The 16,040-nt window shown below is 34.9% G+C and overlaps 1 protein-coding gene across 1 annotated transcript in view; it reads right to left on the bottom strand.

Moving 5' to 3' along the window:
- LOC138696545 (arylsulfatase B-like) overlaps positions 1-16,040 on the bottom strand; it is a 109,354-nt gene that overhangs the window by 29,054 nt on the left and 64,260 nt on the right. The window lies entirely within an intron of this gene.

Genomic DNA, 16,040 nt, shown 5'->3' with positions numbered 1-16,040 from the left:
CGTAATTGCGCTCGAGTGGCCAAAATTTGTGTAAGAACTTCTTTTGACATTATTAAAATGATGGAAGAAAAAAAGATTAATATTTTAATCTGCCCCCATGAGAATGTTTGATTGTAAGTACAACGGAGAATACCATATTTACCTTTTCATTGGCATATCCAGACAAAATCGTGCCAATTCAAAAAGAGAAGCTTGACGATATACGCAAACGAATGCGTTACATAAGCCTACCACACTAATTCAAGAACTTTACAATAATATTCTTCAGTGGTCTATTGTGGAAAAATAAGTTCATTTATATGCTGAACTTATGTATTAAGTACACAGTAGTCCTATGCATATATTATATCCCTAATTTGACAAATTTAATAAACTTTAGTTGTACTGAAATTATTATACTACAATTTTGATTCCTTGTAGAAACAGCACATGTCAAGCTAATATATATTGATTTAATTCATTAACAATTCGTTAGATTCCAATAAATTTGGGGCTGGCAGACAATAACCACTTTCAAGAAAAGGCTAAACGATTTCTTACGGGCGCAGTTAAATTGAAGTTATAATTGTGATCGAGTTTAATAATTTAATTTAATTTAGGTATGACTATTATTACTATTACTATTATTATTAGTATTATTATTATTACATAATTATTTTATTGGTGTTGTCAAGATAAAAAGAATTGTCATTGTATTATATTAATTATGTATTATATTGTCTTGTATTGTAGTACTGTATTGCTTTTAATTGTATTGTATTCTATTGTATTAATTATGTTATATTCATAGCAATGTAGTAATTTTCTATCATACTGGTTGAGTGGAAGAGAAGGCCGAATGGCCTTAACTCTGCCAGTTAAAATAAACCATTATTATTATTATTATTATTATTATTATTAAAACGACACATCTATTGGGCTTCTGTCTGAAGAAGCCAGTACTATAACCAATGATGTGATCTACCACCAGTAATACCGTTTTTTATGTCTACTAAAAATTTAGTTTTCATGACGTGTTGTTTCTGCAATCCCCGATTCAAATACTTCAGAGCGTTCGGCTAGGCTCCCTATCCAGGAACGCGACAATGTCATATGCGCCTATTTTGTCCTGAACCGAGCCGAATACCATTATCTGTTATTATTATTATTATTATTATTATTATTATTATTACTATTATTATTATTATTATTATTATTATTATTATTATTACCATCATATTAAATTTGTCGCCCTTTCCCATTTTGAGGTATCTGCAAGCATTGTTCAGTAGTGTCGTGTGCTTCAGTTGTCTTTATAGCCTGACTGTACTATATGAAGTTCAGTTTCAAATGTCAACAGTGTGGGTAGCGACTTCACATTCAGGATTGTACTCGCCTTTGTCGAGTAATAGGCCTACTTCAGGATTTTTTTTACTTATTTACACAATAAGTTGAAGTTACTTAAAAAACACATTCTTCAAGCGACATCTGCTACTTGCAACACATTGTTGAAGTCGCTTCTGGAAACTTGCCATGACACGAACACGTAACTCCTGACCAATGTGTTCAATTTCATGCCAAATCTTGTTCTTCAACTATTGAATATAATTTGCCTTTAATGAGGACACCCTCTTTTCAAAGAGGCTTGGAGACTTTACAGAGGTACTTCTCAGGACGCATCATCTCCCGATGTGTAATTCTACTACAAGGACTTTCCAGCTTTGTTTCTCTCCCGAAGCCATGCTAAGGACTTTATACTTACTTACAAATGGCTGTTTAGGAACCCGGAGGTTCATTGCCGCCCTCATATAAGCTCATCATTGGTCCCTATCCTGAGCAACATTAATCCAGTCTCTACCATCATATCCCACCTCCCTCAAATCCATTTTAATATTATCCTTCCATACGTCTCGGCCTTCCTAACGATATTTTCCCCTCAGATCTTCCAACTAACACTCTATATGCATTTCTGGATTCATCCTTGCTTCCTGGATGATCCTCATAATTGCGCTCCAGTGGCCAAAATTTGTATAAGCACTTGTTTTGACATTATTAACATGGTGGAAGAAAAAAATTGCTTCCTTTATCTAACTCCATGAGAATGTTTGCTTGTAAGTGCATGCCGTTTTATTAATTCAACTTTCAAAGTAAGTTTTCACACTATAATATTTAATATGGACAGCTAATTTTTTCATAGTTATCTATATCTATCTGTCATGGAGATATATGTACGTAGTATGAGGGGAAGTTTGGATATGAGCTCATTAACTGTCCCCTTGTATAGCAAGCCTGCCGTACTCCAGTCTTGTCCTCCATATAGTTCAGAAAATCTTTCCGAGAATGAACCCGGAGCCCTATAGAACAGCGCGTGTAGACACAGTATGAAACATGAAGAAAATTACACACGTAATATACTTACGAAGGCAATTTTGTTCTCATTACAAGTGAGCAGAGGAGTGTGCAAAGTGAGAGTAGAGCGGCTGCTATTCTAGGTCAGGGACGTGCAAGTCATTTGTATTCCTCTCGCGTTAAGATCTGATCATGACCGAGAGCGCTGTACCCATACGTTTAGCTGGACAATTGCGTAACATCTGGGACTACAGAAACAAAATAACACCACGCATCTCAAGGTCAGGATATCCTGCCCAGAAATCCTGTTACTGGGAAACCCTGTAAAAAAAACCGCAAATCTCCCTTCGTTTTTTATCAATTTCTATTTTTCTTAAGACACTTTTCTCACCATTCTAACTTAAATTATATTTCGGAATAAAACAATTCAAATCTGATCTACCAAACTGGTTTCAAAATGATTAATTATGACTAGATATCGGATGTTCAGGAAAATTCCTATTTTACTTGAATGTTAATATTTAAAGGCTGTTAGTAAGTGTGCACGAATCATGTGAAATAAAGCATTCTGATGAAGTTGGATTTTACCTTCGTTTGGTCTTTTTTGTCGTTTACACTTTTTTTGCTTTAATAAGTATTTTTTGCCCTTTTTTTCTTTTATAAGTACTTTTTTGCCTTTTTCTTTATATTACTATTCACTCAACAATACTGCATTTATTTCTGCGTTCGAAAATAAGAAAATTGCAGTTCTTATAATAGTCATAGAAAATGGATGTAAATATTTCAGGAAAGGCCCATTTTTTATGTTCAAAAGAAGTACAGAAAGCAAATTCTAAAAGTACTGCGTATTTTGTTAATTCGGAATTGAAAACATTATATCCAAATGATGAAGACCAATGAGTACTGTTATTGTTAACAGATTCAGCGGTATATATGATTGCAGCAGGTCAACGTTTGAAGCCATTTTACCCCAATCTAAAAAAATCTGAAAGTTAGAATTTCTAAAACAGTTATATTACCGGTTGTTCTATATGGTTGTAAAACTTTGACTCTCACTTTGAGAGAGGAACAGAGGTTAAGGGTAGTCGAGAATAAGGTACTTATGAAAATATTTGGGGCTAAGAGGGATGAAGTTACAGGAGAATCGAGAAAGTTACACAACGTGGAAATCCACGCATTGTATTCTTCACCTGACATAATTAGGAATATTAAATTCAGACGTTTGAGATGGGCAGCACTATGGGCGAATCCAGAAATGCATATAGTGTGTTAGACCTGTATTACACTATCAAATTTCTGTGTCACAGAATATGGCACAATTTTTTATCAAATATATATGATCAAATGTAAGATTTTGAGTATATTACACTACGTCAAAGCTTTTATCATATCTTTCATCACAGTTCTAATAATGGATTCACAACAGTTCTATGCTTGTTGCAACTGTAAATGCAGTATTGGTTATTGCATTAATACTAGAGAAGAAATCAAAGCAAAACGTATTTCGTCGGCATAGAGTGTAAACCTGTTAACTAACAAAAAGGAAATTTTACAGGGAAAGCAAAAAACTGAGTACTTTGAAACTTTAGGACCAAACCCAAAGTACAGATGATGATGTTTCAGAGTTAATTTATACTCAGTTTTTTTTTAGCGGGTTATTTTCAACGCTTTATCAACATCTTTAGGTTATTTAGCTTCTGAATGAGATGAAGGTGATAAAGCCGGTGAAAAGAGTCCCAGGTCCAGCACCGATAGTTACCCAGGATTTGCTCATATTAGGATGAGGGAAAACCCCGGGATAAACCGCTACCAGGTAACTTCCATCGACCGGGAATCGAACCCTGATCACCTGGTTTTGCGGCTCGACGTGGTAACCGTTACTCTACAGATGTGGACTTTTTTTGTTTTCATTGTAAAATTTCCTTTTAGTTATAGGTTTAGACTCTAAGCCGACGATTTGGGTTAGAGATTGGGGTAGGGAGAAAAGACACAAAAGGAATCCAGCAAACTCTATTGAGAGAACTTCAGTGTGAAGATGTGAAATCCTATATATACCAAGTATTTAATAATGGACGATGAAACATTTTATGTGACTCATAATGTGATATTAAAAGTGTTGTGGTTTTCACAGACCATGTGTACTTAATGTGGGCCATTTTCTTTCGTCTCAGTCACAGATTTTATCAAAAGTATGATGATGACCATAACTTTTATCACAGAACTATGTCACAGCTAGATGTGATCAAAGATGCTACATTACACTATAAAAGATTTTATCATATATATTTTATCAAACTTCTGTGACACACAAATATGCTAGTGTAATATAGGCCTTAGTTGGGAGGCCGGAGGGGAAAGACCTTTGGGATGCCGAGACGTAGATGGGAGGATAATATAAAATGGATTTGAGGGAGGTGGGATATGATGGTAGAGACTGGATTAATCTTGAGCAGGATAGGGACTGATGGCGGGCTTCTGTGAGGGCAGCAATGAACCTTCAGATTCCTTAAAAGTCATTTGTTTTGTTTGCTTCACACGCTTAACTTGTCTTGTCCATGGCCTGTATCTAGTTGCTGAGGAAGTAAGGAAGTTGTTTCCATACGTTATTTTCATCGATTAAGAAAGTTTTTCTTAAATCCCCTTCAAGGATTAATGTATTCAGAGAGAAGTTACCTGACACTCCCCTACCCCCTCAACCAGTAATTACGAGGTGGGAGACATAGTTGAGAGCAGTAAAATACTAAGCCAAGAACTTTGAACAAATAGCACTAGATTAGACGGCATTTCGGAAGGCGGTTAGCTTCTATATGCGCCGTAGCATTTCTGGTATGTGACGTCACAAGCTTTTACAGTGGAACCAATCATAATCAGTCTATAACAAGCACTTCCCGAGTTCGTTTGTTCACGTGCGAGTGTTTCAATTCATCGAATAAGTAAAACTAGCATTTACTGTGTGTATGTAAGGTAAATAAATGTAAGAAGAGACTGTAAAAAGGCAAGTATTACACAAGCAGGCGCGGAAAATAGTGTTTAAAGTGTATAATTATTTTAAAAACGTTAACGAGCAGAACGCTGCCGGCCATCTTGATGCTGGCAGCAACGTTGGCAATATGCAAGAAACGACTGCAAAAGCATGTGGTGTGGGATTGAGAACCGTGCAAAGAATATTGTTAGTGAAGGAAAGAGGTTTGTTTGGTGTCATGCTTACAGTAATCAACGGATAAAGTCATTATTGTCTTTTGATAATTTAAATTCTCTCCTGAGCTATTTGTATTGCACGTGCTATTTGAGTACGATGTGGCAATGTTGTACGCTGCCTTGCTCTCTCTATCTGTCTCTCTCGACGCAAACGCTAGCAGACAACCGCCTTCCGAATTGGCGTCGACTCTAATTGTGAACGAATTTCTGAGGAGGATTCCCTATCAATCAAAGCATCGCAGTGTGTGTTTAAAGAAAATGAACTTAAAGAAGATTTGGCATATATCGACGCACATTTCACTTTTGTAGTAGACACTGTACTGGAAGCTAGTAGTCTGTCCTTGTGTGAATCCATGTCCCTATTTTTGTAAAGCTAAACAATGTTATGGTACTTCATATATGGGCATAAAGCTCAGATGAAAAGGATAATTACATTGCTTTTTTGTTATTATTACCCCAATCCATCGTAGTTTCCCAGCCTGAATCCATACTTGTGCTGCTTTCTGTGAAGCTAACTTGTTGGCAGTATTACAACTGAATTGCATCACGAAAACAACCATCAAAGCATTTAGACTATTCTGCCTCTGTTCTCTTGAGAGTAGGTGTTGTACATAGCATATGACAGGACCTTCTTCATCACTGCATTGGAATTTCTACATAATGTGCAGGCCCCTTGGGTCAGTTTATTGTGCATTTAAACGCATGCGATTGTATTTGTGTCCGTGGGGAACGTTTCAATGGGCTCAGTGCATTTATGACGCTATGGCACTAATGAGGCATTGTTATTGTAGTGCGTCCCTATACAAAAGCGAACTTCAATAGACCTTTTGCATTTATTGAGGCCCTTAACACGCTAACGTTGTAACTTTCTATTGCACACAGATTCCGAAAACGTGATTGATCGTTTTGTTTAAGAACTTACTATCTTTTCGTAACCTGAATCAGTGAATAATTATTCCATTTGTAACAAGATATTCGCAAGATGAAATTCATTATTCCTCATCGTAGAAGTCATGATGAAAATGATAACGATGATGATGATAGTGGTGATGATTAATAACGATGGAAAGTTTATTAGGGTGATGTGATAGAGATTATCATTTTAATGACATTTTGGCGAACGATTATGTTGCTGCTGATTGAAATAATCATGACCATGTTAGATACTAAAATTGATTATGATAACGGTGATGATAGTGGTGGTAATGACAACGACGTAAAGTAGTGGTGATGATGATGGAGATGATTATGAATACATTAATTATGATGGTGGACATAGCTTTGAGTATATTAATGGTAAACATAGGGTGATAATGTGACGACGAATAACTCTGTGATGTTTATGACAATAATGACTATGAAGATGGAGGCTGTGATCACTGATGATGTTGACAATGAAAGTAAATTGGTTTTAGTTTATTACAGAAATCATTATGAAGATGAAAACTTTAATGAATGAAGTATAATTATGGGGTTACTGATGATTAGGATGACCAGACGTCCTCTTTTATCCGGACATGTCCTCCTTTTTAGGCCTTTGTCCGGGGTCCGGGCAGATTTTAAAAAAATCAAGAAATTTCCTCCTTTTCGTAACTTTTATGCCTGATATTTTGAAATTATATGATTTGACGCCTTTTTCAAGTAATTTGTCTGTAGGTGGCAGCAGCAATAACGGAATATACTCTTTGCCAACGATCATAACTCTCTTTGCTATTTCTTATTGTCGTTGCTTTCATACATGTAGCTAACTGTAAAATCATTTTATATTATTAAGTTTTGTCATAAGTAGACCTATGCTGTAATAAAATAGATATTGACATAATTTTAAGTATAATTTAGGCCTAAGCCTAAATCTAAATAGATATTATCTGTCCTCTTTAATAAATGAATCTGTTATTTCGAAAACTTAACATGTAGACTACTGTTCTGCGCAAACTACTTCAGTAGTATTTACATTAACCAAAATAAAAGTCAATTTCTTATCTATTTCTATAGATGAAATATGTGACTTTTTTATGATTTTCAACAAATATGTTACAGAAAAGAGTAAAGGGCACTCCGGTTAAAAAAGTAACAAGCGCGAAAATGTCATGTTACGTTTTCAAAATAATCGATTCAATTATAGTTCCCTTGACTTTGATATGTAGCTAACCGTAAAATCATTATCATTAAGTTTTCATAATTATTTTGTAATAAAATAAATATTAATATACTATTAAGTAGTATGATATAACCCTAAATCTATACTGTAAATATTTTGTAATAAAATAGATACTGACGGAATTTAAACTACATGTATAATAAGCCTAAATATAAATACATATTTTCTGTCCTCTTTTTTTCAAACAATGTCCTCTTTTTTTTAATTCTGTGTCCTCTTTTTTTATCGATGTGAATCTGGTCACTCTACTGATGATGAGGAGAGAGATTTATGAATTTGCAATGATATATATGATGAAAATGATGATTATGATGAGTAACCATAACAGTACTAATAAAGATGTGGTGGCTGATTATGGTGACTGATTACGAATATGTTAGCTTGTCTGACCGTACAACGAGCGGGTCCAGGTTCAAATTCTGGTTGGTACAAGTTACCTGGTTGAAGTTTCTTCCGAGGTTTTCTCTCAACTCATTAAGAACAAATGCTGGGTAACTTTCGCCGTTGGACACCAGACTCATTTCATTGGCATTATCACCTTCATTCATTTCAGTCGCTAGATAATCGCAGCAGTTGATAAAACGTCTTAAAATAACCAATTAAAAATCACGAATATGGTTATTATGGCTTATTAATGATGATGAAGATCGAGATTTTGATGACTAATTTAATTATGAGAATAATAACGAGGATGGCGGTCACAAATAAAATTATGATTATTGCGAATATGGTTATGATCCACTGCAATGTTAATGGTCATGATGAAGCTTTTTATGACTATTTATGATATGATAATAAATACCGTATAATGGGTATAATTACGGAGATTTTTGTGACAAATGATGATGAACAGTATTGTTATTATAACTCATAGGCCTAATGATAATAGTTATGAATATGGAGATTTCGATGACTAATTATGATGATAAGTAGGCCTATAGTTGTGTATTCAATAGTCTGAAGACTGGTTGCAGCCTCATTGTGACATCAACAACACATCACTCATGAGGCAACTAAGCTAGGAGATAATGCGGTAGAGTGGCCAGTTCCTGTCCCCCTTCAGTGTATACATCACTGACTAGTAATATAGTCCACTACTCTGAAATAAGATGTATAACCTATAAAAAAGATTTAAGATGCAAATTTTGATAACTGGTTATCATTATTAAAATTTGCCCTTAAATTCTGAGCACGGGTCTTTCAACCGTACGTGGTTTGCACAAACGGTCCTACTTCGTAGATTTCTCCCTCTTCACCTATGATTAAAATCCAACTACTCTCCATAAAACACACATTAATATGCAGGTGGTACCTACAAAACACATTGTATCATATACCCTAACTTTTTAAGAAAATAATATAAAAATTTATAATTCAGTAGATGATAAGTTCGATCGTGATTTTGAATATTAATTATGGACGTAATAAAGTTTGGAATGATGGTGACAATGATGATGATGATGATGATGATGATGATGATGATGATGATAAACAAAAATATGTTTACTATGACTTTTTACAATGACAATGATGTGAAGATGAAGATTTTTATACCAAATTACGATAACTTTTACACTTTTACTACGTCATACTATTTTTGACCAATAAAACGGTACGAAAGGACGTGTTTCAACCAATCATGGCTGTTTATCGCTACAATTTTATCACTTCACTAGCATTTGTTTATCACTCTCCAAGCATCTATTTCTTTGTTTGCCAACATTTCAAACTGAAAATTCTTTACGGTATTATAAAATATGCCTTGAGATAGTCATTTATTTCCCGCATATATAGTCAACTGAAAATGGCGGCTCCGTTCAAACGTTTTGGTGAAGCTAACATTAATAAAATATAATTTCAGTAAGCCAATTAATATTTTATTGTATTAGATAATATGTTACTATTTATTTCTTATAATTTTTATATTATACTTTCTTCTAACCGTGTAATAGTCAATTAAATTCCACTCGAGTTTTGATTTTCTCTAGATAAATCAAAACCTCCAGTGAGATACTTTTGATAAAAGGCCTGTGATGAAGATGGAAATAATAATTAACAATTCTCTAGGTAATAATTTTGCACATGACGGTGTCCAATTTATTACGACAATGAATATGGTTACTATGAAATTTTAGATGATATTGATTATGACACTACTCCTGCTCATGTTAAAGATACAGATAATAAGATGATATCGATAATGACGACAAACTTATCTAAAAATAAGGGGAAAATTATCAATTTAAGTTGTCCGAAATCCCTGATTTTTCATGATCTGAAAAAAATTACTTAGATGATCCATTTTGGTCCATGGTAATAGACAATGATCTATTTTAAATTATGTTGAAGATGGTAGTGTTTGGCAATGATCTCGTTTCGTGACGGTTCACAATCATTTAGGATTAAATTAATGACGTTCGTAATTATTCGACTGAAAGTGGTGTGTTGTGCCTGGTATGAAATACTACGCGCTAAAATTATATAATCCTTCCTTCGTTAACTTAAAGCGTAATTAATTATTCATAAACCCTTTAAGGCCCTTAACAGGGTTTTGTTCAGAGGCAATGAGATAGGTTTGTCAGTAGATACTTATAAAATGACAAGAGAAAATAAAACGAAGCGTTTGGGGATAACCTCTTACAAAACAGCTTCCTGTTCCTAAAGAAAATTAACAGGTTCTGTCAATTATCGAATCTGATTTTCTTCAGTTGCAGCTACATAACTGCTTCAAATTCGAGAGAACATGTTACTTATATTCGACCTCAATGTCGTTGCATTTAATAGTCAATTTAAAAATGATTTTCAGTTTTATGAAGGCAAGACTGGAACTCAAGGAGTCGGAACCATCTGTAGTTTGTAGTCCATTATGCTACATTAAGTTGAGCTAACAGATCCAGACACACGTCCTTTGAGGAAGATGAAGTACATGACAAACAAACCTTGATTCCAGGCAGATAAATATAAGAACTCTATAGAGTGTCCCACAGATTCCCACAGTCATTCAAAATTCCAAGTAGAAACTTCTTTTTAGATTTAGATTTAGATTTATTTAATAGTAATATATACATAAAAAAAGGCTACGTGTAAATACCCCGAAAGAGCAAAGCTCGTATTCGGAGACAGTTTCGTTTTGATAGAAAGACTTGAAAATGATATACAATTTTACATTGTTCACCAAACATACCTATTTTTTCTGAATTAAAATTTAAGATTCTGATTACACAGATTATACATACCGGTAATTTACAAAAATAGAAATCTCTACTGTTTCTAAAATAAAATTTAAAATTCTTGCACTAAGATCACTTTCTTAACAAGAGTAGATAGAAACATACATAAATATAAATACTTTGTAGACAAAATACTTAAGAAAAAAGGTCACATAAAGATGATAATACTAAAGTTAATAATACTAATACTAGTAATAACCGAGTGAAAAGGAGACGATGTTGAGATTGGTGATGGATTAATATTAACTTATTATTAGTAATATAATTAATACAGATCTTGTTGATATATTAAAAAAAAAAGATAGAAAAAATGTTCTTAGGATAAAAATAAACTTATTTTACAATACATGGTACATACAAAAACAGAGAATTCTGTCATATAAATTGTTTGATTCTGGATCTGAAAATTTCATTGCTTAAAGTAGTCAACTCTGAATGAAATTTTATTATCGAATTATATAGAAGTGTACCATAACTTGTACTGTGTAGTAAAGCAGCAGATATGAAGCATTTAGGTTCAACTAAATTAAGAATTTCATTTCGTCTTGTATTATGATCATGTGGCTGAGCTACAAATTTCATTCTATTTTTATGACAGAATCCCATTAAAGAGTATTTATAAATTTGGTCAATTCTAAAAACATTCAATTCGTAATGGATCAAATTTGTTGGATAATCCGGTCGCCTTTTCAAACAAATTTTGATTATACGTTTTTGCAACATAATTAGAGGAAGAAGAGCAGTTTTAAATAATATCTTTGTTTATATGAACTTCATATTCTTTCTATCGACATTTCCTACCATAACTTATTAAATCTACTCCATTTACGATTAGAACAGTAGGCCTATAAACAATTAAAATTATAGGAACATAATTCATAATAACGAAAAAGACTATATCTGGTAAATAACTGTCTAACCTAAGGAGTAATCTATCCATTTTTAAGTTATTAATTATTCTGCTTCTTTAAGGCTGTCTAAGGATACTGTCAAACCATTTTCTTTATTTGCATCTCATTTACTAGTATTCCTGTTCAAATGTGTTCAATTGATGCTCAAGCAAAATTAGCACAATGTTTTAATGAAAATAGAAGGAGAAAATAAATCTGTTGAATAATACATTCCCACAGTCTCTGTGTTAATCACAATATGATAGTATCTGTCCATGTTCGATCCCCTCTCTTTCTACAAGAATACATCCGCTAAGTGACACTGCTACTGCTGTAACTTACATCTACATGACTGTATAAAGATTATTAATTTTTGGTCCTACAAAATTCTCTGTTATATTTATGCTCTAATAGTGCAAACAAGCTATGGAGTTCCGGCCGTACAAGTCACTCATATGAGTGCGCTTCTTGTATGATGACGTAATATGTGTCGAATATGGAATAAGGCCACAAAGGGGAAGAAACCAAAGGAGAAAGATTCGATCCGATGCTGTGGATTTAGCCTCGACGTAGCTCAGTGGTAGAGCACCCAGTGCGTAGAACTGGGAATCCTGGGTTCGATCCCCGGCACCGGAGCGAATTTTTCTCCGTTATTAACAAATCTACGTGACTGGTTATATGTACTGGAATGACTGTACTGCACCAATTGGACTGGTAGACCGTCTGATCAAAACAACCGGACTATTTTATTAGACTAATTTATTAACTGATTAATTTAATGATTGACTGACTTACTAATTAACTGACTCTGACTGAATTAACTTTTGAAATCATTGATTTGACTAACATTACTGACTGAACAGAGATTTGTGGGTTCACTGGAATTACTCACTGAACTGGAATCACAATCACAGTTTGACTGAATTTATTACGTGCCTGAAATGAATGATTTGTTTGTATTACCGTTTTGTGTGAAATTATTGACTTGATTGAATTACTGAAGTAAACTGGATTACTGATTTCACAAAAATTACTGACATAATTGGATTTATAGATTTGGATTAAATTACAGGTTTAATTACAATTATATATTTGGTGTAGGGTACGTAATTACTAAAGATGGGAATTTACCCACAGACACTATAAGGTTACGTAAGCATAGTGCGTTTGTTGTTGAAAGAGAGAGTAAACATAAATAACTTCTTTTATTTGAACTACTGATTTAAATGTAATTTACTGATAAATAGGTGTGCCTATTGATTTGAGTGAAATTGCCGACAGAACAGAAATTACTTACTTTATCCTTCTGGGTCCTCGAGTATAGTATACTATACTTCGCACATGCATTTAATTTAGAATTTGTCACTAGGTGGAATCGTTATCGATCACTTATTTTCTGTGTTTGTCAAGCTCCGGACATCTCTTGGAACTTACAGGGAGCACAAGAAGATCGATTCAATCACTGCAATGTGTGTTTCAACTATTTGTAAATGAAAATGGCGACCAGCAACTCAATACCATGTTTTCGAAGTACACAGAAAACGTCATATTTTAAGAGTAAAAAAAAAATGATATAAGATTATGTGCAGAGACCCGAAGTATAGAATAATATACCTGCATTTGTGCCCTAATTGTAACTTGCAGAAATTTTTCAGCGTTTTCCTCATGTCAGTGACTTTTTTTGAAGTGTAGAATTGTATTGAACTTTAAAAATAAAACAACTAATGTCTCAGGACTTAGGAGGTTATAGGAGTTACTTGTTTTTGAATGGAATTACCGACTTAAGTGAAATTACTGCTTTCACTGCAATTACAGACTCAAGAGAAATTACGTACTTTATTGGCATTACTGACTTGAATTAACTGAATTACTCACTGAACTGAAGTTAATAATATGAATAAATGAAATTATTGATTTGACTAGAACAAATTACTAACTGAACTGAGATTATTCATTTTCTGGAAGTACTGACTTGACTTATATTACTCATTTGAATGTAATTACTGATTTGGCTGGAAACGCTCATTTCAACGAAATTACTGAATTAACTGGAAGTGGAAGTATACATAATGACACAGGCATTTGGGATCGCTGCGGCTAACTGTCTCATGGCGCCAAAGAAAAAAATTGACGGATTGAATCTTCAGGAAATACAGCGCCTTCAACTTAAGACGCAACCCTGCCCACGGCAGGCGGGCGGCCGATAGACTGTTCTCTATAAAAGGAAAACCAAGCGGTGTTGTGCGGCGACAAGCAGGCAGGGGGACGGGCTGATAGGCCGGTATTTCAAGCGGGAAAACCCAGCGATGATGTGCGACCCAGTTTGCAATTAGTGTTAGTTTGTCTTCCGTAAGGTGTGAACGTGTTTGGTCAATTTTAGTTTTCATTTAACGTGATTGGTGAACTGTGCTCTGTTTAAGTTTGAATTTATCATGGTGTTTATCACCATGTGACTTTCATCTTTATAATACGTTAAAACATAAAATCTATGTGAACAATCCTCATGCATTAGAGGAACTTCAAGAAAATATTCGGGCCATGATCTCCAGCATTTCAAGACAGGAATTGGATCACGTATTTCAGCATCTTCTTCGCCGGTGTGAGCGTTGTATTGAAGCTAGTGGAGGTCATTTTGAATATCTTATGTCTCAAGCTAAGGAATTAAACACAATTAAATTAGTTTTACGGAATATAAACTAACACTAAATACGAGTAGAAAGAATGCATGCCGGGCCACTTAGCAGTTCAATTACCGCACAGCGCCGCTGGGTGTTACAGCTTGAGAGTACTTCCCGTCTGCCGATACCTGGGTTGCGTCTTAAGTTGAAGGCGCTGTATGATACAATAAGAGACTAGTGAAGTGCTTTATGTGGAGTGTGACATTGTATGGGGCAGAAATAGGGGCATTACGACGAAGTGAAGAGAAACGAATAAAAACATTTGAAATGTGGATATGGGAAGAATAGAGCGTGTGAAGTGGACAGACAGAATAAGAAATGAAGCTGTGTTGGAAAGAGTGGGTGAAGAAAGAATGATGCTGACACTGATCAGGAAGAGAAAAAGGAATTGGTTAGGTCACTGGCTGAGAAGAAACTACTTATTGAAGGATGCACTAGAAGGAATGGTGAACGGGAGAAAAGTTCGGGGCAGAAGAAGATAACAGATGATACATGACATTAAGATATGTGGATCATATGCGGAGACTAAGACAGGGATACAGAACTGGCGAGAGAGGGGTGGAAAGCATGGGAAAAGCGTTGGTTCACCGTCCACAGTCCACCGACGTTGTTGTTGATGTTGATGTTTATTGACTTTACTGGCTTTGAGCCAGAGGCCGTTTTAGGGTCTTATACGCGCAGGATGCCCTCTCCAGCCATTGTACATAAATAACAATAAATATATATTTACATACTTGTACACTATTTCTGGCATAAGTGCCAGTAGGTGTGTGAGTGCAGTGATTGGCTTTTTATTTATTTTATTTTATTTTTACTTTATTTTTTTTTGTTTTAATTATTTTGGTGTAGGCCTAATTTGTTAATTTGGGATGCTTATGGAATGGTGAACGGGACAAGAGTTCGGGGTAAAAGATATCAGTTGATAGCATTAAAGTATTATATGGGGAGATTAAGAGGAAAGCAAGAAAGGGAAATGCTGGGTTTGCAGTTAAAGACCTGCTCTTGGGCAGAACACTGTGCATACATACATACATTTTTAAGTTTCCCCTTCCGGTGGCAGAAGCGTCTGAATCGTTATGGAGACTTTCATGGTGTGGTGTTATTTTATTCATCTGCCTCTCTGTTGCTGTCGTGTGTCCTCTCAGACAGTATTCAAATTTCCAACAGTGTTTGCGGTTTTGTTTGTGTGTTTTAGTTTGGTGGTGGGGGCTGGTGGTAGTTGTAGAGGAGTTTCTCCAGTGTTGTTCTGTTGTTTGTGTTCGGGGGATTTGCGAAGATGTGTTGTGTATATACGCGATTTACTGCCGAATGTGTGTATTTCCTGTTTATGTTGTTTAGGTGTGTGAAGAGTGGCTTTGCTTTTGTGGTAGTGTAAACTGTGTTATTTCTTGAATGACGTATCTGTGGCCCGTACGCAATCCCATACGACAGACACTGAATACAAATCCTCTCCCCTATCAAATCAATGACGCGCGAATGAAAAGAAGGGGGTGAGTGACGTATTCGATGAGTGACGCAACGCCACAATTGTCGCCCAGTTCTGCAAGCCTGGACT

This window comes from Periplaneta americana, chromosome 3 (genome assembly GCF_040183065.1).
Source record: "Periplaneta americana isolate PAMFEO1 chromosome 3, P.americana_PAMFEO1_priV1, whole genome shotgun sequence".
In the NCBI taxonomy this organism is placed as follows: Eukaryota; Metazoa; Arthropoda; class Insecta; order Blattodea; family Blattidae; genus Periplaneta; species Periplaneta americana.
This window is presented reverse-complemented; position numbering and strand designations above follow the sequence as displayed.